Source organism: Pseudorca crassidens, chromosome 16 (assembly GCF_039906515.1).
Source record: "Pseudorca crassidens isolate mPseCra1 chromosome 16, mPseCra1.hap1, whole genome shotgun sequence".
NCBI classification, from domain to species: Eukaryota; Metazoa; Chordata; class Mammalia; order Artiodactyla; family Delphinidae; genus Pseudorca; species Pseudorca crassidens.
Window position 1 is genome coordinate 6,792,074 of NC_090311.1, and position 26,386 is coordinate 6,818,459.

Below are 26,386 nucleotides of genomic sequence, written 5' to 3' on the forward strand. Positions count from 1 at the left end.
ACAGGATATTCTCCAAGGTTTATCTCCTTAATACCATGGCTGCAGCAGGCTTTCAAGTCAGTGCTTATTTAAGGCATCACTTGGCTTGCATCCACCCTGGCAAGGCTCACTTTGCTCAGAGAGCAGGGTCTAGGAGGTGGCAGGTCCCACACTGCCTGAAGGGCCATTCCAACACAAGCCTGGAGTCCCAGGCTGCAGAGCTGGGAGGCAGGTGCCTTGATTGGAAAGTGGGGAAACACCCATAGTGGGACAGTGACTTGTCCCAGACAGGATGCCAGCTCAGGGTCAGAGCTGGGACTCGGTTCTAGCTTTCCTGACACCCAGACGGTGTGCACCCTGGTGCTGCTGGAGGGGCATGACCCTCGTTTTCCACTGGAACACTGGACTCACTGCAGTGGTGCAAAAGGAGACCAGGGCAGGCTGCTGGGAACGTGGGGGTAGGTGGTGGCTGCTTTTAGTACTGGTATGAGAATGATGAAAATTATCTTTGTGTGCACATCAGGAGACCATCTAGATAGCTTTTGAAATTTAAAATTGAAAGAAATTGCAACCTAAATACAATATAGCCATCTTCTATTTTGGTTTTATATAGTTTTTTTCTTCTTGTTTATAAAAGAACCACAAGTCCTGGAAGTTCTAGCCAATGCAATAAATGAAAAATGTGAATTATGACTGGTAGAAATAAGACAAACTAAATTATTTTTAGATATTATGTTTGCTTGCTTATAAAGCCCAGGGGCACTACCTAGAGAATTATTGCAGAGAAGAGAATGACACTGTCAAATGAGCCAAGGCAGCCCCTTGTCTGGCTGCAGACTCATAAGAAGGATGGGTAGGATACAACTGTATAACTATAAAACTATAAACATAGATATGTGTATATATATGTGTGTGTGTGTGTGTATACATGCATATTAGTTAAGCTAAATAGATATAGGTAAGGGCCAGTAGGAATAAGTGGAAATTATCAGGTGTCCTAAACAAAGCTAGAATGGTAACACGAGTGGATGCAGGTGCCTGGCACTTTGATGGGTGCTGGGGACACAAAAGTGGAAGAGAGACAGAGATCCTGCCTTCATGGGACTTGCATGCCATGGAAGGACACAGACATTAGTCAAAGAATCACACACCATAAAACATAACCATCGAGAAAGTGGTAAGAGAGAAGGTACCCGGGGTTCTGCAAGCATATAGTAGGGGGATTTCACCACACTGGAGAAGTCAGGAAAGACACAGTTGCCACCTGCAGAGTGAGTGTAACTAACAAGTGAATTAAACAATGAAAAACAAAATCTAAAAGAACTGAAAGAAAACATCAGGGAATGATTTTGGGTAGGACTTTCTTTTTTCTCTTAGTATAATATTAAAGGAAAACATTGCTAGACTTGACCATATTAACACTTAAAGCTTCTTCATGTTGAGAAACTACCACAAAAGTAAAAAGTAAAGTGCAAATTGCAAAAACAATTTGCAATCTACATAAGCAAGAATTGTCATTTTTTTCATATATAAAAAGGTTTATCCATAAACAAGAAAAAGACACATGCACCTACACATAAATAGGCTTCAAACAGGACAGTTTCACACATATATGTTAAAATAAGTAAATAAAAAGGCCAATAAACATAAAAAATGTTCATCGTCAGTTGTCATAAAAGGCACATGAATTACAACAGTATGTCTTTATTTGTTTTTGCCCATGAGATTGGCAGGGATGTAAATGCTGAGGAATTAAAATGTTAGGAAGGTGGCAGGGAACAGGTGGGAATATAAATTGGTACAATTTTTCTGGAGGGCAATTTGGCAAAATCTATCCAACGCTTTAAAAATATGCCTACTTGCTAATTTCACTCAGAGAATTTACCTTAAATCAATATGCGTTTGAGCAAAGATTGCTCAAACTGGGGGTGAAGGATATTCACCCCCAATGTTGTAACAGAGCAAAACTGAAAAAACGTTAACAGCCTAACAAAATGAAGGATGGCAGACTACTAGGCAGCCACTGAAATTTACATGGTAAAAGAACCTCATTATGGGGACAAAATGTGTTGCAATATTTGGTTACCTGAGAAAAAAGTAGGTTACACAACAGAAGAATCTGAGTAGGGAGACCAGAGACATGAACCACACGTGTATGGAAACTTGATATATGACCTATGGCCGGGTGGCATTACAAACCCGTAGGGAATAGATAGATAACTCAATGAGCGCCTCTGGGGTAATATCCATGTGAAAAAATAAAATGAAAGCGTTATGGCACACCACAGACAAACAAATTCCAGGTGGAAGGACAATCTGTGAAAAGAAACTTTAAAATTTTAGAAGAAAATATAGCATGATGTCTGTATGATCTCAGGAAGAGAAGAATTTCTTAAAAAACAAAGAGGACATACAAACCATAAAATAAAATTTTGGTAAATACTACAATGTTAAACATTAAAAAAAAAAATCTGTACATGAGACAATAGAGCCAAAAAACGGAAAGATAGCGACAGACTGGAGGACAATGAATTCAATGCACATAAAAGATGAATTACTGCAGAATGTGTGAAGCAGTGCTGCTCAAACTGGTACCGACTGTCCTGAGTCAATCCCCAGCATAGGTCCTTCTGCTCTGTGTCAGCTAAGTCAATAGAATGAGATCGAGCTTGGTTCAGAAGAAAAGGACACCTTCCAGCTGCGCTCTGGAGCACGCGGTCTGCAAGCAGGCCCTGGGCGGGGCTGCCCTACAAGGGTGTTGTCAGCCGGGAGGGGAGGGGGCGGGGTTTTTGCAGGGCGGAGTTCTCGCGAGGCTGGGCAGGTGCGCTGCTCACGCTCCAGAGCCAGTGCACTGGGCGGGCGCAGTCTCTCTGCACACGGCCCGCCGCCGCCATCTTGAATTGTGGTGTCGTGCACAGCGCTTCTGCTCACGACCCGCGGGGTGAGGCCTCTGCACGGCCATCTTGCACCAGGAACTCTGTTCTGAAGAGACGATTTCGCAGCATCTTCACGCGGCCCCCTGTGAGCAAGTGACACCAGACTAAGTACAAAGGAAAAAAAAAAGGTGAGACTTTATTTTATTACCCAGATTCTATTTTTATTTCCCAGGAATTGTTAACGGGCTTTGCAGGTGACAAAACTTTACTGTGCACAGGAATCACCAGGAGATCTTCTGAAAATGCAGGGCTGTTTGAGCGGGTGTGGGTGGGGCCTGAGAGCCTGCATTTTTAACAGGTCCCAGGTGAAGTTTATGCTGCCGGTCCACAGACCACCTTTTGAGTAGCAAGGATATAAAGGACTCCTACAGGTGACTAAGAAAGTAGAAATAAGCCCATCCTACGTCTGGCAGAGGGTCTGAGCAGGCAGAACTCACAAGACAAACCCAATGAGCAATTAAAGCGTCTTAGTTGGGATGGGCTTCTGCTGTCACATCGAGGCCCCGCTATAGAAGTTTATTTCTTGCTCATGTAAACGGGGCACATATTCCAGGCAGGTGAGGGGCAGCGGCGGGGCTCTCCCCTCACAGCCCCCAGGAGCCCAGGCTGCTGGAAGCTCTGCCCTCTTCACTGTGGGACTTGCAAAGCTGCCCCAGGAACTGGGCAGCTGGAAGAAGAAAAGAGGTTTTTATGGGCCGGACCCGGAAATGGTGAGGACGCTACTGCTCGCCTTTTACCGGTTGGAACTCTGAGGCCACAGCCAACGGCACGGGACGCTGGGAGTGTAATCCAGCTGGACCCGGGAAAAAGAGGAACCTCGTTTGGTGACCAGCTAGCAGTCTGCCACACATCTGAAGAGATGCTCAGCTCTCCAGTAATCAGGAAAATGCAGTTAAAACCACAAGACATCATTTTACACCACGGCATTGGCAGAGCAAAATATCAGGACTGGAGGAGGCGCCATGCACGTAGAATAGTCTCTCCTCCGCCTCTCCATCCCCCTCACCTGGTTTAAGTTTTTATTCTATGAACGTATTACCCCCAACATACCATCAGTTTACTTATTTATAATGTTTTTTATTTATTGTCTGTCTTCCATCTGACTGTCAACTTCAGCAGGGCAAGGATATTTGTCTATTACGGTGATTGCTATAGTCTCAGTGTCCACAGCAATGTCTGGCATACAGCAGGCGCTCAGCAAGGATGTGCTGAGTGGAGGCGCGCCAGGTGACATTCTTCCAGTCACCCCAGCCTGGAACCCAGGCACCTAACATGTGAGAGCGGGGGGCCTCCTAGTGACTCAGCCCTCAGCCATTTTAGACACATCCAGCCTGTAGCTCTTCCCAGCTGAAGCCGCAGGATAAGCCTCCCTGCTATGTCAGCCCAGATTCCAATCCAGAGTATCCATGAGTATAATCAGTGGCTGTTGTTTACAGCCTCTGAAGTTGTTTTTGTTTTCATTTTTAAAGTCAGTTTATTAAGGTATACATTAAGTAAAATTCACCCTTAAATTTTAGGTGTATGGTTTGGTGAGTTTTGAAAAATGTATAGTCATGAAACCACCATCACAACCGATATATAGAACATTTCCATCATCCCTCAGAGTCCCCTCCTAAGCCGCTAAGCTTTGGATACTTTGTCACACGGCAGTAGCAACAGGGAGCACATTCTCTTGGCTCTGTTATGTCCTCAGTTGATGACTGTTTTTCCTGCTCTGGGAATCTCCTCTCTTGGGAGCTCTTGGTAAAGGTCTGTTTTCCCATTAGACCAGAAGAAGCTCTGTGTGGGCTGCATAGTTGTTCCTAACATAGTTCCTGGCACATAGCAGGTGCTCATTAAATCATTGTTTAGTAAATGGAATGTGAAGGAGCTTGATGGTCTGGAGACTCCGGCTTCAGTCATGCGTGAGAAAGTGACGTGACTTCTCAGCCTCATGCCATTTGAGTATCAGATAGTCATACTACCCAGCTAAAGGCGAAAGGCACAGAGCTGGTCCAGATAACTCCCTCAGTTATATCTCAATGTCTTTTTTTTTTTTTTTGTGCGGTACGCGGACCTCTCACTGTTGTGGCCTCTCCCGTTGCGGAGCGCAGGCTCTGGACGCGCAGGCTCAGCGGCCATGGCTCACGGGCCCAGCCGCTTCCCGGCATGTGGGATCTTCCCGGACCGGGGCATGAACCCGCGTCCCCTGCATCGGCAGGCGGACTCTCAACCACGGCGCCACCAGGAAAGCCCTATATCTCAATTTCTAATAAATATTTATCAAGCACCTAGTGTGTACTAGGTGTTGAGGATGTGAAGGGGAACATAAGCAGATGTAGTCCATGTGCTCATGGAGTTCACCATCTACTTGGGGGATCACATGTTAATGCAATGATCACAGATCACGTGCCCTGGTAAACGATGGTACGTGCCATAGAAGCCCCCCAGTCCTGAGCTAAATGGTTCTGTAATGTTCTCTGGAGCATGAATTGCCATGTTAGAATCGTTGCCCAGGAGGGGAATTGTCTTCTATCATGGTTATTTGCTATCAAGGTTAGAGATGTTCTGAGAATCACCCTGTTTATAATAATAGTGGATTCTTCTGAAATAAATGTGTGGAAGGCAGAAAATGGGCAAAACCAGCAGGCGGTTGCTTCCCTCTAATAATCTCTGGCTTTAAAATGACAAAATAGACCTTTCAGATAAACCCAGCAGCCTCATAGAAGTTGTCCTGAGAATTCAACCTGGGGACACTTGCTTGAGAACACTGGAAGTTTCAACTGCCTCCCCCCTACACTTCAGTGACTTTACGGTCAGGGAAGAAGCATAGTGTCTTATAAATATTTCCCATTATGGAACTTTCTGGTGAGCTCCTCAAGTAATTTTAGATCTCAGCTAGTTTTGTTCTCCCTGCTGCCCAATACAATATCTTTCCGGGCTGCCGCACAGAAGGGATCTAGAGAAAAGAGAAATTAAGACAATTTCCCAGCGTTGTGTAAGCATTTGCTTGTGAATGCAGGCAGTCCTGCTGTTTGATAAATCAGATATGTAAGAAAAGCACGAGAGTCAAAGTTCACATCCAGTTGGATGCTTTAGACGTGCGTTGCTAAGGTTGCTACAAAATGTGATAATACCCCTCCAAGTGTATGACTAATGAGACTACGCATAGCACATCCGGGACAGCTCAAATGTGCAGTTACTGTGAGGGTTTCACAGACACGTAAATATAATGATCTTCAGCTAAGTAAATTGCTAGCTACCAATGAAATAAATAGGGTCCCTTCAGAATTTGAAATAATTTGGAATGGTAGGTGGTGGGAAATGATTCACCTTAGCTGTTATCTCTGGAACAGTAATGTAGAAATATATCTGCCAAGTCTGGTGCATTTACATTGTTCTTTGTATCCTGCGGAGTTTGTCAGAAGAGCTCTGAGCCCTGCTGCCTTCCGCCCCTTATTCTGATAGGCCTCTGCGCAGCGTGGCTCAGCGCTGGGTAGGAGCAGCTAATGTTATTTACCTCGGTAGGCATCCCAGCCATAATATTTTTCCAAGAAACACTGATGTGTTTAAAGGTCAGGTTGATACTGATTTGACAGGGTAACATAAATTCATCTTTCCAGCAGTAAAATGGTGTACATGACTTGGTTTAAAGGTTAAACTGTTTTTCGTGCACTGGATAAGTCAGAGATATAAGACTTTAATACACAAAGTATAATTACCTGTTTAGACAGACAGGGAGATGTGGCCCAGGGTTTGGATTTTCGGAGAGATGTTTGAAAACAGGAATCTACTGACATCTTGTCATTCTTGAATATATTTCATTATAGGGGGAAAAAATCCTATAAGGATGCTCAGTTAAAAGGACTTTCTCTTTCCTACTAGTAGTTATATGACTGTTGGGATTCCAGGAGTTGAGTTTTAGGGCAACAGGAGAGTCTAAGAATGTTCTCAGATACAAAGATCCCTCAGGGCCAATAAACTCCCCAATACAAAAATCATATAGTAGGTGATTCATTGGTAGATGAATGAATTAAATGGATCGTTGTTTTTTTTTTAACCCACAAAGTTGGTTTTGATAAATAAGGAGAACATTCTCTGTAACTAGAATCTAAACATAAGCCAATCTTGGATTCAAGGAGTTTCCTTCATTCATTCCTTCGTAAACTTTTTTTTTTCATTCAAAAAAATTTTTAGTAAGAACTTACACATCACTGCACTATGCTGGATACTGAGATGAACTGGGAGGGCATGGTCCTGACCTCACAACGTACAGTCTGTCTGGGAAGAAAAGTAAAGTGAGAGGAGTTCATGGGAGGGGAAAGAGGGCAGCAAGGGAGCTTGGTGCCCTGGCCTGGGGCTAGCACCTGGCCGCCGCACAGCACCCTCCTCCCCTCTCCCTGGGGAAATCGTGCCTCTTTTCCTTACGCAGGTGCTTTCCACGTCCCTAGTGGGTCCTGGGAGAGGCCTGGGCTGAACCAGAGATGGGCCAGGAGCAGCCTCTTCCCCCCGACGCCCCGCCCCCTGCGCCCCATCAGCGCCCCCTTTGCTCGCAGGCACAGGGCACCCCCGAGGCCCCACTCTCATGTGCTCTCAGCTGGGGCAGGAGCAGCTCAGGCTTGGCAGCCGGAGGGCGGGCTGTCATCTTCAGTACTAGGATTGCGGTGGGGAACCATGGGCGCTCTGTCCTTCAGGGGAAAGAGGAGACAGGGGTCTGCCCTGCTGCTCCCCCAGACACGAGGTCCCCGCACTGGCCGTGCACCCCCAACCCGGGACCCTCCGCCGCTGCTGAGTTCCGGCCAGGCCACGGCTTAGCGGGTCCCCGACTGCCATCAACCCCCGCCAACCTCTTAGACGTAAGAATCATCCCACAGCCTTATTCCTGTAGGCTGTGAAGTTTCAGTGTTAATCACTATGGTTGGGGGTCATGTTAAGGGAGGAAAATGCTGGATGGCTGGGGGGTGGTACATGAAGGGGCGGAAGATGCGGGAGACAGAGGGGGAGTAATGGGGGGCAAGGGCTTTCTTATGAACCGCAGCCCCCTATCTTCAGGTTTCTGGTGTGGAGGTGGGAGGGTCTGGTCCTTGGATGTCAGAGAAATCTAAGTGGAAACCATCTGTTTCTGTAGTTACTAGAGCGGAGAGGTGAGGAGTGGTGGTACTTGTATTTAAATCATTTTAGTGACAGGAAGACCACTCGGCCTTACCCCAGGCAGTACTCACATTTGAGAAGTTGTCCTAATCTCTTTCTGCCCAGGGGAGCCGTTCATACCTTTCCTGTATGGTGGGGCACCAGGAGGGCCTGGGCCCAGGAAATGCAGATACAGGGAGAAGGAAATCTCCAGGTGCCCTTTAATAATCACACTCCACTGGAAGGCCTCATGTGTGCTGCATTCGGGTGGTATATTTTGAAACCTATTCCATGGAAAGAACAACAGTGTTAATTTTTTTAAAAAAAGTGAAATTCTATATAGCTTAGAAATACAAGAATATAAGCTGGATGGAGAGAGTTTGGGGATATGTAGGCTTATTCGGTTATGTTTCCACCTGTGCCCTGTACCTGCCTTGGATGCCACGTGGCTTCTCTGGCCTCTGTTGAGCATCTCTTGGGCAGAGAAGAAGCACTCAGGGTGTGTTTGATGAATGACTGAATGGTTCAAATACAAGCCAGAGTAATACAGTGCCCTGCGGGGGGCACACAGGAGGATGCCTGAATTCCAGGTAGAGAGGCTTCCAGAGGTGGGAGCTTCACAGGGGGCTTCAGGCTGACTTCTAAAGCGTAGGGAGGAGGGGCAGAATGTGGAAGGGCAGGAAAGCACCAGGCGGGATGTATTGGGAGCTGAGTCTTTTTTTAATAGATGAAAAGTGCTTCCCCTCCTATATCTTAAAGCACACGAATGACAATTTTCACTCCAGATTTTATGATGAAAGGGAAGGCCTAGCGTATCCCCAGAAATGGGGTGGAAATATTGGTGGAGGATCTGCTAGGAGATGGGCCCTGGACTTGCCCTGCATCCCAGGAGTAAGCAGGACAGTGTCTCTGCCTCGCTGAGTCACAGCTGAACCCTTCCCCCTCCCCCAGGCCACTGCCACCCCTTCTTTTGGACAGATAAGGAAGCTGAAGCACAGAAGAGGGGTAGTGACTTGCCCAGCAGGAGGGGCAGCACCTGGGCAGGCCTTTCCCCACTGGATCTCACTAAGAATCTGTCCAGTTCCCTCTCGGGGGCAGCCAGGGTGGCCCCTGGATGTGTGGCCCAGGTCTCCCACAGAGCATCAAGAGTAGGGACAAAGGAGGCTCCCAGAGGTCAGTTCCTGCCGCTGGACCCTGTCCAGAGCAAAGGCGAGGGCACTCTGAGGACCCTGAGGATGCATTCCATCAAGGGTTGCTGAGCATCTGCTGTTGCTCCCAAAGATCTGCAGTCAGTGTTCCCAGAAGGTATCTCACAACATCCCTAAAGGATGCGCCAGGGCCGCAACTCACCCTGCAGAGGTAGAAGTGAAGCCAGGGATTGCCCGTTAACAGTGTAGGGTGGTGGTTGGGGCGGGGGGTGGGGCGTTCCTGGATTCCTGCTTGAGCCGTCGGCATTGGGGAGCAGCTGGAAGCATCAAGGACCATCTTTTTCCAGCATTTTCTAAAGCAAGCGGGCAAGCTGGTGAGCAGCATTGTGCATAGGTAATAACTCAGCTGGAAACAAGTGTCATGATTCACGTGTCACGGCTAATGTCTGGCTAATATCCCCCAGCGGGGATGAGCAATTACAAATTCCTGAATTATCTTCCCTGTCTGTACCTCAAACAAACAAGCAATCATCTGTTTCCTTAGCTAACCTCCCCTGGGGTGAGATGGCTGAAAGGTTGAAAGGGACTGGGCCTCCGAGGTGGAGGCCTGGCATTGCCACTTCCTGGCCGTGCATCTTGGGCAGGTTCCTGGGAGGGTACCCATGTAATAATTATTTTCATATCTGCAATAGTATACTTGTTCCATAGGGTTACTGTGAGGATTGAATATGATTATTACTTAAAAGTTCCTTGCACATACTAAGCACATAACAAATGTTAGCTATTATTATTAACTGAAAATTAAACCAAAAATATTAGGATGTGAACATTAATAGATAGAAGCAGGCTTAGATTTCACAAATATGTTTAATTTTTCCAAGTCCTATGTTTTAACAAGAGAGCCAAATTGAATCAACACTTACACATGCCAGCTCCTGTGCCCAAGCAAGAAAGCTAAAACAAAACCGCTTTCAGACTTGGCAAATATATTGTATTTTTCAGCAGTCACTCCTGTAGGCTAAGGTCATCAGCTGGGCTTTTGTTATTCATGCGTTTCAGGTAAGACCCAAATAGAAATGGCCAGGTGGTATTCAGCATCTTACATTTACAAAATCAAGTCTTACTTTTTCATAGACAATGCTTCATGTCATGCTTCCTTGAAATACTAATGAGATGCCAAGAGATTTTCAAGTCTTTCCATGGGGCTGTATTTAGAAACAGACTGATTTGTGTTTAGTTTCAAAATGGAAGCGTGTATCTTGCCCTCTTGAGCTGTGTAATTCTAAGGCCATCACCGTGAGGGCTGTGATTGGGACCCTAGGGTATCACTGGGCAGCCTGGGTTCAAGCTCCTTGATTAGTTGTGGTCCTTGGTTTCCACAGATGTTGAAAGTGGGTTCGAACTGAGCGCTTCCTTTTCTCTGATTTTAAAAAATTCACCCACAGTAGCTTCAGCAGAGGAAGGTCTGTTGTCAGTTCAGCCAGGAAGGCTCAGGAATTCGGGTTTCCAGGTAGAATCGTTCTCACAGGAGTAGGGACAGCGGTGGGACAGCCATGTGGTCTTTCCTGAGACCCCCCTCCATCTCATTTTGCATCTGCCCAGATCTTGCTCTTCTCTTCCGTGGGTTCCCAGTCTCCACTCCGTCACCAACCACACGGGACCCATCACAATCTCCCCGGCCCCCCTACGCAAACTCATGATAAATCCCTGCAGTCAGCTGTCCCAATCTCTTAGTTTTCTCGTGCTGACTTTTTGAGAAAGGAATCAGATTGGCCCAGCTTGTTTTATCAAACGAAGGACATAAGTCCTAAGTTACAAACCAGCCTGTAGAGGGCTCCCCTTGGATCAGTTGCCTGCCCGGGGTTGGGGGGAGGGGGGGGCAGTGGTCAGCTGTGGCCTGGGGTGGAGAGAGGAGGATGCACTTCCCTCCACAAGCTTTTGGGTGGGTGAGCAGCGTGAAACCCACCCAGAAAATACCCAAAGACCAGCCCTGCCTTTATATCCTCCAATTCCCACCTCCTTCCCACATGCTGAGAGGGTGTTGACACTTAAGAAAACCTCTGTAGCCTTCTCTCTTCTTGGACCAGCTCCATCAGTGCTTTCTGTATACAGGCTTTTTTGATTGTTTCTTTGTGGTGTTAGTTTTGCCCTTGTCTGAGTGAGGGGCTTGGGCAGGGGAATGAGAATTGGCCTGTGCATCCGAAGAGGAGCTCCCTTCTCTGCTCCTTTCCTTCCTCGCCCGGGGCGCTACTCTCTCTGAGCCTCAGTTTTCTCATCTATTACAGGATGTCTTGAAATCTTGCATCTTCTCAGGATTTTGGCGAGGATTAGGTGAGATACAGGCTTTGAAATTGGTGAAGAGCTTTTCAAGTGTGAGTTTATCATTAACAACTCAGGGGAAAGTGGAAGGGAACCTCTTCCTTTTGGAGGAGCCCCACCCGGGGTTGGAGTTCTGCAGTGGGGGGGGGGGGTCTCATTTTACCACAGGCGCGGGGGCTGTGGTTGTAACTGGACCAGATCGTGTTACTGCCAGTTTGAAGACTGCTGCTGTTTCCTCTGCAGAAGAGTCCATTTGCTGCCACTCAATAGCAAATGATTTCCCCCCTGTCCTCCCAGCTCCTCTCTTTGGGAAGGTGGGCCTGAGCCTGTCCTGATAGGACCTTCTCATCGTGTGACGGAGGGGTGCTCGTGGCAGCCAGTCGGGAAATCCCTTCCAGAAGCTTCTGCACCAGAGGCCAGCCCTCTCCCTTCCCTGTGGATGACTCACTTCTTGAGTTTTCCTGCTGACCTCTGCCCACTCCCTTTAGCTCTGCTGGTAACAGCTCAGGCCTGGCAACTAGAGATTTGTTGACTCAGAAGCAGGCCTGGGGAGTGGAGGCTGGAAACAGGACATCAGGGATTCCGTGGACTGCCCAGTCAGGGACCATGGTCAGTGCGTGCCACCGAGAACAAAAAGAGTGGATGCTCATCTCAGAGGCCCTCTTCCGGCCTCAGGTGGGAGAGATGGAAGACGTGCCAGAACACACGGTCTGAAGTAGCCTTGGGGGGAAGGGGCAACAGGGCCCTAGACTCTTCCTGCTGACAAACTCCAACACCATCTCCAGCCGTTCGTGCAAATGCAGAGCTCGTTGGGCCTCCTCAAGCACCCAACTCCATGCAAGAACTGTGGGGCCCACTGGTAGCTGGGCAAGCCCTGCTGCCCCTTCTGAACTAGAGATGGCAGGTGCCCAGAGCCCAAATCCTGCACTGTCTCTATGCCCAGCCTTACGGCAAGCAGAGGGGAGTTCCAGGGAAATGTCAGAATGGGGTTGGCTGTGTCTAGAAACACTTGGAGGGTCAGAAAGACCAAGTGTGCTGTTGGCAGGATTGTGGCTGCCTGCCTGTCTTCCTCCTGTCCTTCCTTCTAGTTTCCCTTTTTCTTCCGTTTCCTTCCATCCACAAACATTTACAAAGAATCTATCACGTGCCAGTTACAGTATTTGCTCATGAAGATGCTATGGCCTTTCTAATCCTCTCAAGGCTTCCAAACTATTTATTTCAGACAAATAATTATACAATTACAGTATAGTAGTGGTTCTCAAACATTGGTGAGCGTCAGACCCACCTGGAGGGCTAGTTGAGACACTGCTTGCTGGACCCCACCCCAGAGTTTCTGATTCAGGAAGTCTGGGTTGGGGGGCTCTTGAGAATTTGCATTTCTGACATGTTCCCAGGTGCTGCTGCTTTTGCGGCTGCTGCTAATCCGGGGACCACAGGGGACACACTAAGCACAATGCAGGGGAAGCACTCGTTAGGAAGAGGGTGAACAGAGTCAAGGCAGGTGATGACCCCAGACTGGGTCCCCCAAAGGTAGGGGAGAGCCAGGCGAAGAGGGCTGGGAAGGGCAGCAGGTGTAAAGGCCCTGAGGTGAGAGAGAGTCTGGAGGAGGATGTGAAAGCTGATCTGTGTGGCCAGAGCCTGGAATGGGGTGTGGGGACAACAAGGTAAGAGGTGACCCTGGACGGCTCACCAGAAGCTAGGTCACGGAGGAGCCTCTGTGCCTCTGGAGGGCAAACCACTGAAGGGTTTCAAGTGGAGGGTTTGGGGAGCAAGTCAGATTTACGTCTTAGGATGATTGCTTTGGCTGGAGGGTAGGGAGTACTGGAGGCGAGAAAAATAGGAAGCCATTGTATTAATCCAGGCAAGAAATGCTGGTGGCCAGAAGCGGGGTGGTGGTAGGCATTGGGATGGAGAGAAGACAGAGCTGACCTAGACTTGGGAGATGGGGTAGACAGGACTTGGATGCAGGGTGTGGTGAGGGGAGAAAGGAGTCTGGAGTGATGCCTGGACTTGGAGGGGACCATCTTGGTGTTTGGGGTGGAAAGCAGCAAACAAAGCACCATTCACACCAGCTAGTCTGTCCAGATTCCAAGGGACGGGTTATACCTAAAACTGCTGGGCGAGACCCCTCACCTGAAGAGAGTATTAATTATAAGGACACTAGGGCATCCTAGGGCACTGAAGCCAGGAATGGGCCAGTTCTTAGGAAATGTCCCCATCATGACACAGAAGAAAGTGGCTGCCTCTTGCCTCCTTCAGCTTCATTCTCTCTCTTTGCAGATCTAACTCCTCTCTTCTCTTCCTGCCTGGTGGAATCTACCTGCCCCACTCTCACTGCAAGATATTACCTTATAGTCTTGCTGAACTCTAGATTCAAAATCCTGCCTGAGAGAATTTGATTGGTCTAGCTTGGGTGGAGTGATCAGATTTAGCCAATAAAAATAAAGGATGCCTAAATACTACAGTGGCATAGTTATACTAAAAATGACCCATTGTTTGTATGAAATTTAAACTTAACTGGGCATCCAGTGTTTTTCTGGCAATCCTAACCTAGGCCACATGTTCCCTCTTAGGCTGGTCAGTTATGGCCAGAGGGCCAGGGTGCGGTGGCTGCTGGGAGCACTGCCCCTGGGGTGGGAGGGCAGTTCAGAGAGAAGAGGGTCCAAGCAGATGCCCCACAGTGTGGGGCTATTCCCAGGCTGCGAGGTGCTCAGGATGCCTAACCCTGAGTGTTGGGGTCTCATCAAGAGAGGGCAGCTCAGAGTCAGGGAAGCTGGGAGGAGTGAGTTCTTAGAAATCCTGGCCTCAGGCCCCCAGACCCAGGCTCAGGGCCGAAGTCTAAGTCTCCCAGGAAGAAGGTCACAGTCAAAGGTGGGAGTGGGAGTAGGGGGTGGCTGCTAGGCAGGTCACGGGTGCAGGCCAGGGCACCAGGCAGATCCCCTCGTGGGCTGGGCCCAGGGACACAGGTAGAGAGGCAGGCCTTAGGACAGTGTTGTGCTGTCCTGTCTGCCCACCCCCCCCCCCCCCCCGACCCCAGCTGCTCTGAGTAGGATGAGGACCACTTCTCTGTGCATCCTGGCACAGTGCCCAGCTCTGAACAGAAGCTCAATTGTGTTTGCTGCCTAAATAAATCAGACCTAAGCCCAGTTTCCTGACCTGGGGTAGGGATGTCAGGGCTGGCACATGGCACATCCTGGAACGAGGAGCTGAAGCTTCATTTGTCCTCAGGCCAGCATGGGTCCTGGAGTCCAGGGCAGGGCCCAGCATAGGGTGGGTGTCTCAGTCACAGCTCCCACGAGAGAGCTGCGGTGGCCAGGGAGCCTGGGAAAGACCCCCCCGGGGTCCTTAGCGACTTCTCACATTTACAGACGGGGAAACGGATGCTCACATTTACAGGTGGCTCTGAGCAGTGAGCCACTTGTGAAAGGTCACAGTCAGGTCTCTGATTCTCATTTTGGGGGCTTCTGACCAGTGCTCACCCTGAAATACTGGGCTACCATGCTGTATTTGCACAAACTCAGGCGAGGTTTCACTGCAGGATTTCTCATCAAGTTGTTTGAAGCAGTGAGATGTTACTAATTCCAGGGAGTTATGTGGCCCCTGGGGGTGGTGAACCCTGTGCACACATGGGCCCTCTTCCTGCAGGCAGAGGGGCAGGTTCCATCTGCTCTTTGTTCATTTCCTCCTGCATGTGTGGAATTTGAGAGCACGTTAATGAGAGAGTCATGTCTTAAAGAACTTTGCCTGGAAAGAGAGGCAGAAGAACAAGACCAAAAATGAAAAATGAGTAGGAGAGAGCATCAACAACAAGAATGCACTTGTGTGCATGTGCACACCCCAAATAGGAAGCATCCCCTGCTGGGAAGCAGTGGGGCCTGTCACCACGCGGGTGGACCTCAGGTGGACGTCTGCAAGGACCACCATGTGGACATTCTCCATAAACCGTTAGCTGGCTCATTTTCCTGGGATTATGGGTGTTTATTTGTTTTCTTTTTTTCCATTTTCCAAATTTTCTTTAATGTGGTTACATTTCATAATGAAAGAGTGTTTTTTCCCTGGTTTTATTTTTTTAAGAAGAAAAATCCACAATGAGTACACCTTTCAGCCGTTAAGTGAGTGATTTTTCAGGTGACAGAGAGTACACGAGAAGGGTAACAAGGTGATGGTTTAGAGAGGTAAGACTCCACAGAGAGTTTCCACTTTCGGAAGCACATGGTTGATAGTGTCAGCTTGACCTTTAGCTCCACGTTCTTGTTAATGGGCTGGTCAGTGGGACCAAAGAAATAATTGTGGATTAGGAGTTCCAACAATGGTATGGAAATTTCAAGGCTATTTAGTGTTAGTCATTTTTTTTCCTACAGAAAATGTGCAGTTTAATTCAGGTAAAGTCAGTTATTGTTGAAACAATTCTGAGCCTGGCCAGTGATGAAACAGGGCTCGGCTATTCTCTCTGAGTGGATTTGATTTCCTGTAATCAATCCACTGGGTTTCTAAAAACCTCCAAGTGAAAAATCAGTGAAATCTACTGATTAGTGAAGTATGGAGTTAAATGTTGAGAATGGCAGGAATGCACTTTCTGGGTTTATTTTTCTGAGCACAAAGATTAGGCCCATTGAGCGATAGATGTTTATCAGCTGGGCTCTGTGGGTTTGGAGAGAGTTGGCCTTGTCATGGGTCCCAAGCACAGACTTTCTTAAGGTCCCACTTTTTACTGGTGAAAGTGAACTGGCTGCTGAGCTGTGCAAACCCCCACCAAGGGGTGGGGAATGAAGGCAGAAAGAGCACTGGCCTGGGTGTCACCCAGGTGACCTGGTTTCCTCCACTGTTGCTCTACTGCAGGGTTGCTGTGAGCTAACAAATAACAGATGGGCAGGGCCTGCCCTGGGCTGTAACCCAACTAATGCACGTTATTATTGTCATTGTTAGATTGTTATTGGCACTGGGATCTTCAAAGGCAGCCTGGAGAATATGGCAAACAGCCATATGGGGGAGGGGTAGGAAATCCATGTGTCCTGCGAATGCTGGACAAGAGGCTGGAATCAAATTTGCAGGTGGCCTGAAGCCTGAGGAGGTGCTTGGGCTCTGGAGGGAACCTCATCCAGTGGGACAGTGCACTGACTTTACCTGCAGAGGGAAGTAAGGTCAGTCCAAGCCTGAGGTCCAGACCCCACCTGCACTGGATGGAATAGGAAGCTGGGCGGTACGGCACTTGGCCGATCTGGGTGATGGACGGTGAAGCCAACAGTGTGATGGAGTCACTCCCCTAAACCCGCAGGACATCATCCCAGGGCAGGCAGCCTACAGGAGCTAACCGGTTTTGAGCACTTACTGAGTATGGGCTGCATTCCAGGAGTGTTACGTGGTCCACCTCATGTAACCCCATGATGGCTTTCGACGTAGGTTGATTCTTTACACATGAGAAAAGTAATGCAAGAAATTAATGTCACTTGTCCAAATTTACACTCTGCATTGTGAGCCAAGATTCCTATCCATAAATGTCAGAATCAAGAGTCTCAGGTCATCCGTTATACTCAGTTGCACTGGGAACAGTGCTCCGTAACGAATGGCTAGCCTTGGCCTTGCCAGTAGCACCAAGGGCCTGCCCTACCCACGTCATAGACAGGTGCTGAATGCTCTCTCCGCATCTATGGAGATGATTTTTTCCCTTTAATCTGTTAATGTAAGTTACTGTGTTAGTTTCCTAGTGCTGCTCTAACTAATCACCACAAATTTAGTGGCTTAAAACAGCACATTTATTACCTTATAATTCTGAAGGTCAAAAGCCTTAAAGTTAAGGTGTCAGCCCGGTTCCCTTCCTTCTGGAGGCTCTAGGGGAGAATCTGTTTTCTTCTCATCTTCTACAGGCTGCCCGCATTCCTTGGCTCATGGCCCCTTCCTCCATCTTCAAAGCCCACAGTTTAGCATCTTCAAATCTCAACACCTCTCCCCACCCCTTTCTTTCTCTCTCTCTTGCATCTTTATTTCTGTCCTCACGTCCCCTTCTCTGACCCTCCTGTCTTTTCTCATAAGGATCCTTGTGACTACATTGGGCCCACCTGGATTATCCAGGATAGGTTTCCAAGCTCCACGTTTTAACGTAATCACACCTGCATCATTTCTTTTGCCACAGAAGGTAGCATATTCATAGGTTCCAGAGATTAGGACATGGATATCTTTAGTAGAGGTGGTGGGCATTAGTCAGCCCATAGCAGTTACATCAGCAAATTTTCTCATGTTAAATTATTCTTGCATTCCTGAGATAAATACTACCTGGTCAAGATGCAGTTATACTCCCTAGGGTCCCTTTTTATAAGGGCACTAATCCCATCGTGAGGGCCCCACCCCCATGACTTCACCTAAACCTAATTACCTCCCAAAGGCCCCATCTCCAAATATCATCACACTAGGGGTTAGGACTTCAATATGAATTTGTGGAGGGAGGGGGAGGAGACACAATTCAGACCATAACAATAGACAATGCTATGGACGATGTAGAAAGTCCATACTTTCTACAAAGGGTGAGAGAGGTGGGGGATGACTGCCATCTTAGACAAAGTGGTCAGGGAGGCCTCTGAGCAGAGGACATTTGAACAGAGGCTGAATGAAGGTGGGGAGAGAGCCATGTGAATGTGGGGAGAAGAGTGTTCCTGGCAGAGGGACAGCCAGTGCAAAGGCCGTGGGGCAGGAGTACTCTTGCTGAGCGTGACGAGCAGCAAGAGAGCTAGGTAGAGGACAGGACAGGGAGGTGGCCGGGGGCCAGAGTATATAGGTGGTGACATAATCTGATATACTTTAAATGCATCATGCTGGGCTTCAAGTAGAATAAACTAAGGGGACAAGAATAGCAGGAGTTTTAGCCAGGAAGCTGCTGCATAAAATTGGCCAATACTTTTCCTTTTCTAAATGTTCTTGCCTGGTTTTGATGTTAACATGATGCTAGCTTTGTAAAATGATTTGGGGCAACTTTTCCTCTATTTACTTATTTATGTATTTTGGAGGGGGAATAGTTTACAGCAGTGAGAGTTAATCTACTTATTATTCGAAGGTTTGGTAAACCTTACCTGTCAACATGCTGGATCAGAGGCCTTTTGTGTGAGAAGAGTTTTGACTATGATTCAATTTATTTAATAGATCCGTTCCGATTTCTGTTTTTTTCTAAATTTACTATTTGTAATACGTATTTTTAGCAAATTAGTCATTTTCACTTAAGCTTTCAAACCGTGCTGTAAAGAATACTTTTTTACATCAAAGTATTCTTCTGATGTTTAAAATCTTAATTACGATTATAATTATATTCCCCCTTTCATGCCTGACAGTTTGTATTGTGCCTTTTCTTTATCTCCTTCTATCTCTTCTACACCCAAACTTGCCATAAGTTTATCTGTTTAAATTGAGCTCTTGAAAAACAGATAATGGTTTTGTGGATTCTCTCTATTATTTTATTCTGTGTATTTCTTGCCAGCTTTATAATTTCCTTCTGCTTTTTTTGTGATTATGCTGCTGTTCTTTTTCTCACTTGTTAAGCCAGTTTATCCATTTTTAATCTTTCTTTTTTCTAATATATATGTACTTAAAACTCTGACTTTCCTTCTAGGTGAAACATTAGCAAAACACAGAGATTTTGATATTTTGTGTTGAATTGTGTTTTAAAATTTCTAAAAATGTGGGTTTGGGTGTTCTTTTTGGGGGAAAAACTTTTGGTCTACTTGATCAATTTCTGAGGGAGGCGTATTAAACTACAATGCAGGCTTATCAGTCCCTTCTGATCTTTCTAAGTGCTTCACAGTTTTGAAGCTATGTTGTCAAGTATATAAAAGCTCAGGCTTAAACTTCTCATCAGCATAAAACATCCCTGTTGCCTCCTTTAATGATTTTCAATTTTGTCTGGTATTAATTTTACTGCATCTGCTTTCTTTTTGTGCTCGCTTAGCAGGGACATCTTTTTTTCATACCTTTACATTCAACCTTTTCTCGTTTAAATGTGTACCCAGCAAATAGTCTATTGCTCTATGTATTTGAGAAGACAGCAAGCTACTATGTGCGGGAAACCAAAAGTTTAACATTTAAGTTCTTGTGGGCTAAAGTGAGATGAGCCCCTCTCCCCGCAGCCTAACCCAGATGGCAGCTGGGCCTCCCGCTTCTTGGAAGTCTGGTCGTGTGGGACCCTCAACTCCCAGTCCAGCCCTGCTGGCCTGTGCTCTGTGCTCCTCTGTCAACACACTCCTGTGCCGGCTCCGCTACGGAGACCACGTCTTTTTTTTTTTTCAATTCAGGTGAAATTCACATAACAGAAAATTAACCATTTTAAAGCAAACAATTCGGTGGCATTTAATTACATTCACAGTGTTGTGCAAGCACCCCCTCTATCTAGCTCCAAAATATTTTCATCACCCTGAAATAAAACCCACGTCATTAACTAGTCGCTCACCCTTTCCCCTCCTGTCCCCTGGCAGACACTGATCTGCACTCTGACTCTATGGATTTCTGAGTGTTTCATATAAATGGAATAATGTAATGTGATGCACTTAGCATCCTATTTTTGAGGTTCATCCGTGTTGTGGCTTGTAAAGACCCCCATCTTTACTGATTTCCCCAAACACCCAGATAGATGCACGACACTTCCTGCCTCTGGGAGCTTCACTCAGCGTTTGGTGTGTGTGCTTGGGCTTGGGGTGTTCTAACCACCAAGCAGGCGGCCTTCTGCCTTTCTGTGGGCTTCACCCCACATACCCCTCTTCTTTCTCCATTTCCCTGGAGAGCAAACATGCTCTTCACCTCACCGGCCACAGACCATTCCCACTCACATCAAGGCATCTTTCTGGGTTTCAGCTTCCATTCCAAGGTGTTTATCAAAATTCGTCTGAATAACTCAGTTCTGTCCCTGGATCCCCTCCTTGGAGAGAGGACATAGCGAGGTAAGAGGGAAAGAAATGGCCAGGATTTTATCTGTAAGAGCAGCATCGATGGGTTGGGAGAGATACAGCATGATCGTACATCATAGTTTTCCTGAGACGGTTGCAGCTTATGGCTGTGGTCCCCCTTTCTTGAAAACACCCTGTTTTGGAGGGTAAATTATAAGGTCATCTATAACTAGGGAGTTTGTGCATTCCCTGATTCAATTACAACCAGTCTAAGGAAAGAGACTCTTCTGTGCCGGAGACGTGGTCAGCCCTGGACACGAAATAAAGGCGAGAGTGAGCAAACGGTGGTGGTATTTGTTCATGTCCATCTAAGGAAGGAGAGGTTGTCCTGGCTAATGGACCAGGCCAACAGCCAGGCCATTCTTGGTGAGGAAATAAGGGCAGGGATGGTCATCAATGAACATGAATATTACCAGTCAAAAGGCAAAAGAATAAATGTCTTCTGATGATGATTTGGCTTCTTATATGCTTTGACCACAGAAAGAGAACATGCCCAACATGGACACAACCATTTCTGATTACATGTAAGTTAAATTCCTTGTTTGTAAATAATCCTGTGTCTCCAAAGCCGTCTGTTTATTTATTTGCATTGTGGGAAAATGTATATAACATAAAATTCAGCATTTTAAGTGTACAATTCAGTGGCATTAAGAACATTCACAATGTTATATAACCACCACCACCAGCATCCATCTCCAGAACTTTTTCATCATCCCAACAGAAACTCCGTCCTCATTAAACACTCTCTCTCCATTCCCCCTCCCCCACCCCCGGTAACCCCTATTCTGCTTCTGTCTCTATGCATTTGCCTATTCTAGGTACCTCATATAGCTGGAATAATATAATACTTGTCCTCTGTGCATCTGCTCATTTTCTAAATTTTATTTTATGTTTCATCATCAAAGCATTTCATAGGAGCTAACCTCACACGAGGTCATTATAAAATACCTTACGTTTGTGTGATACTTTGTACCTTCTAAGAATTTTCTAATGTATTAGCCTGTTGGAGTATCGTAACGACACTTTAAGGCGAGCACAGCAGACCTTATTACCTTAGTGAGACCGAAGTCTAGAGAAGCTAACTATGTTGTGTAAAGTCACACAAGTGACCAAACCAGGAGAAGAAGCCCAGGTCTTCAGATTCTATCATCTTCTCTAGAGTCTGGCAACTTCTCAGAAGTTGGGAATGATTGCTTCAGAATCTAAACATAAAGTTCAAGTAATTACATTTTGCACAAGCAAAGGAAGAATCATGCTGAATTTATGAGCATGTGGTTAGAGGAGACTTGTTACATAGGGTCAGAACCCACTGGTGGAGGGCCAGACATGGGCCAGAGGTGCCACGTGAGTATCTTGTCTTCATGTCGATGGTCTCCACCTGCCGCCTGCAGCTTCACGCTCTTCAGGCCCACCGTCTTTACCAGGGTTTTCTTCCAGGGGGTGGGTTTAGGACATACAAGCTCTTCCAAAAAGGCATTTCTCCAGGAGCCAGAAAAATCAACTAGTGCACAAACAGGCTGGAAGACAATTTTGTTTTTCCAAACTCTGAAATAATCAAGACCTCACTGGATACATGTTTGCAAACAAGAAAGGACAATAAGCGTTTTCAACATCTAGAGTTTTATTTGCAGTTCTATTGTGTAGGATGGTCATTTGTTAGAAATTGATTATAGCTGTCACTTTGTGAAAACCTTGCTGGGAAATGAAAGCTCGCTGACTTGTGAAATGTGAAGGTCCACCTTCCCTCGTTGGGCACTAAAGACTGTCATGAAGGTGGGGGGAGGTTGATTTAAACAAAGAACAGTCTTGACAACAGCAGAGGAAGCCAGACCACCGTGAATGCACCTGCTGATTCTTTGATCCTCTGAGTTTGAGGGGTTTTCCTCTTTCATGTGGCAGCTCCAGGTACATACACTTTCAGTGTTACAACCGAGATCTCCTTTGAGACAGGGATACTAATTTTCTATGGACTTAAGTAAATCAGAGTGTAGGGAGAACTGTGGGGACACAGGGCTTCTGTCGGGGGTTTCCCAGTGTGTCTCTGCACACAGAGTGAAGGCATCCAGGCAGCCATCGACTGCCCCTTGTGGGAGAGATCTTACTGCCAAATCCATGTAGCCTGGGGCCCCTCAGCTCTGGGTCCGGACCCTGTTGCCTCCCAGTTACTACAGGTAGAACTAAATGGCCAGCCTTTTGGGGATTTGGGGACTGGGATCCCAGATGAAAGCCAGTTATATACAATTTCCCAAACTTCCACCACCCACCCCACCCCGTGCATCATTCTTCCTGTTAATAATCAAGAGTGCAGTGCAGTAACAGGAAGAAAATGAATGACATCAGACACTCATCGAGCATGTCCCATCGGCCAGGCACTATTTTAAACACTTTACCTTCAGTAAAATGTTCAGTTCTCACAACTGCAAATGATGTGGTTTCTATCGTCATCATTCACAGTTTACAGGTAAGGAAACAAGACACCCCCCCGCAACTGAACCCCAGTCCCAGAATTCATGCTCCTAATTGCTGAGCTGTACTGTCCCTTAAGTGTAGTGAGGTCCAGGCCAATTCTGTTGTTGAGACTATTTACCTCTGGGCCATATGTTCGGGAAAAACATATTCCATTAAAATTACTAATGGGAGGGGCTTCCCTGGTGGCGCAGTGGTTAAGAATCCGCCTGCCAATGCAGGGGACATGACTTTGAGCCATGGTCTGGGAAGATTCCACATGTCGCGGAGCAACTAAGCCCATGCGCCACAACTACTGAGCCCACGTGCCGCAACTACTGAAGCCCACGCACCTAGAGCCCATGCTCCGCAACAAAAGAAGCCACTGCAATGAGAAGCCCACGCACCGCAATGAAGAGTAGCCCCTGCTCTTCACAACTAGAGAAAGCCCGCGTGCAGCAAGGAAGACCCAACTCAGCCAAATAATTAATTAATTTTTAAAAAACGAATGGGACAAAACTGCAGAGACACGTTGAAACCGTGCAATAGGAGAACTTTTGGCACTTTTGTACCTGCGATTTCTTAATAGTTATATGTAATGAATCTCTATGTGGTGTCACGGTGTGTTCGTATAAACCACATTGTTCAGAAGATCAGCATAATGTGAATCTTCACCAGACATTATCATTGATGGTAGCTAACATCAGTATAGTGGTTTTGTTTCCAGTGTATTTTCACGAACATCTTATTTGAGCATTCAGCAGACACTTAGCACATTACTGACCTGAACTTCCATCAGATGGGAGTGGTTATCAAGAAAAACCTTTAGCCTAATGATAATAATATATGCTACATTTTGAGCACTTACTCTGTGACATGGTGCTAAAGGCTTTCATAAACATTATTTCATTTAATCCTCACAAAGTCCTGTCACCATGAGATAGTATTTATTATTAACCCCATTCCCTTTTTTTTAAATAAAAGAGGAGAATGAGGCTGAGAGAGATTAGGAACTTGCCTGAAGTCATTACAATGCTAATAATGTCTGCTGACACTCTGCAGACAGGTGATGGGGATTGTGAAAAAAGAGACCTGAGACTAAATTATGCAGATTTGAAAAAGCAAAATAGGCTCAAAGTTGACGATTGCTCAAGAACAATCTAATAGATTGTGATACCCAGACTTTACAGATACTACCAAAAGGAAAACCATACAGTAACTTCTCATACGGATATATATGAGATGCAGAAATCCTAAATAAAATATTAGGCAATTGGGTCTTATACTATATTAAAAGCCTATTAAAAGCACCATTCCAGGAATGCAAAGATAGTTCAGGTTTAGGAAATCTATTAATATAATTTGTCATAAGACAAAAGAAAGATTATTTGAATATATTCTGAAAAGATAGTTAATAAAATTTAATGTCCAACATTGATTACGTTTAAAAAACATTACTAATAGTTTCTCAGTGACTGGGAAATAGGACACTCCTTTAAAATGGTAAAGAGTGTCTTCCTGAAACTGTCAATATCATTTCACTACTAATGAAGAACTAGAAACTAGAACTTCCTGAGCAAACATGACTAGGTAGTGTGGGAGAACTGGCTCCCTATGGGGGTGACCTTAGACTTATTGGAGATGAGAAACAGGAGGGAATAGGGCAGATACATCCCATCCTCTTTCTCCCCTTCAGGAGCTACCCCATGGTGAGCTTTCTCCTTGCAGCCCTTCTGGGAAGCTTGAATGCCCAGGGAATGTGTCTGTTGAGGGACCTATTGCATCGGTCTGCAGCTTGTCCTGAGATCGTGGCCAGCATATGGTGACTCATTATAGGGCATTACCTTGTGGTTTTTTTTTCTTTTCTTTTTTTCTTTTCATTGTCTGGGCCCTGGGCCTGCACCTCACAAATAAACCATCATCATTTTAATCCTTGCCTAAGGCTGTGTTTTCTAGAGGACCCATGTGAAGACATTACAATAAGCCATTATTTGAAGTGATGTTAAGACTGTACTGTTTATGAATATTTCTTATCTTCTATGTATTGTGATGTTTTGACATCTTAAGAACGTTTCTGGCTGGGGAGAGGCTGCCCCTCCTGAGACTAGCCAGTTGTTAGAGATAGCAAAGGGCTCAGCTGGGAGTATACGTTTGACATACAAACTTAGCCTGCAGACCCCAGGAAGCAGTATTCTTCAGCCCTACTCCTCCCAGGGCCAGGTACCAGACAACTGGAGACCACCCGCATAGCCCAAAGCCTGCCAAAATTTTTCAGATTTGCCAGCCCTACCTAAGCTGCTTACCTGTCATGCCTTCCTCTTCCTGTGGCCTCTGCTCTCCCTTGGCTCCTGCCCCTCTACCTCCTGACCACCCTGGTGCTTCCCCATGTGGCCCCGTGTGGTGTGGGGTGCCTCCCGCGTCTAAGACCTGTGAGTGTAATAACTTTGTTTTCCTGGGTCTCTCCTGCAGCTTCTCTTGGGACTGTACCCAACTGACCATCACATAAAAGAACTCTGAATAAAGACTTCTATGACCCAGAAAAACATTTACATTTTATCCACAAATCACATTTATAAAGCAACATTAATATGTTTCCATTCATGTAAAAAAACACAAAAGAAAAAATTTGGAAGAAAAATACTGACATATTAATGGTAATTAACATTGGAGCTAAGATTGTGGGGAGGGTATTTTTCTTTTCTGTGCTTTTTTTATTTCGGAATTTTTTACATTTATTAAAAAAAAAAACCATTTGGGACTTTGCTGGCAGTCCAATGGTTAAGACACTACACTTCCACTGCAGGGGGCACGAGTTCGATCCCTGGTTGGGAAACTAAGATCTCACGTGCTGCATGATGCGGCTAAAAAATATATAAAAAAAAACAAAACCAATTTGTACCAATTGTCTATTGCTGTATTACAAACTACCCCAAAACTTAGTGGGCTCAAACAATACATTTTATCTGTTCGTGATTCTGTAGGTGTGCAGTTTGGGCTGGGCTCAACTGGGTGGTTCTGTTGGTCTGCCTGAGTCATTCATGTGGCTCCAGTGGTCTAGCGCTTTCCTGGGGCTGTCTGGTCCAAGGTAGCCTAACATGTCTGGAGGTGGGTATCGACCATTTGCTAGGCCTCTCTCCCCAAGTGCTCTTTCATCTCCAAAGTGCCGGCTGGGGCTTGATTAAAGGGCAGCAGCAGCATTCCAAGAGGGCAGAGCTAGAAGCTGCAAGGCCTCTTAAGGCCTAGGCTCTGAGGTCACCCAGTGTCCCTTCCACCCCAATCTATTGGGCAAAGCAGGTCACAAGGCCTGCCCAGATTCAGGGGTGGGGAAACAGACTCCTCCTCTGGCTGAGAGAAGTGGTAAAGTCATGGTGTGAAGAGGCTAGTGTCCAGGGATGGAAAGAATGATCAGGTTCTCTTGGTAAACATTTGCAAGCAATCTACCATACCATTTTAAGGGATTCTTCTTCTAAAAGTTTCTTCTAGTCTGTGTACCTATATTGAGACAATAATAATGGTTAACACTTTTGTA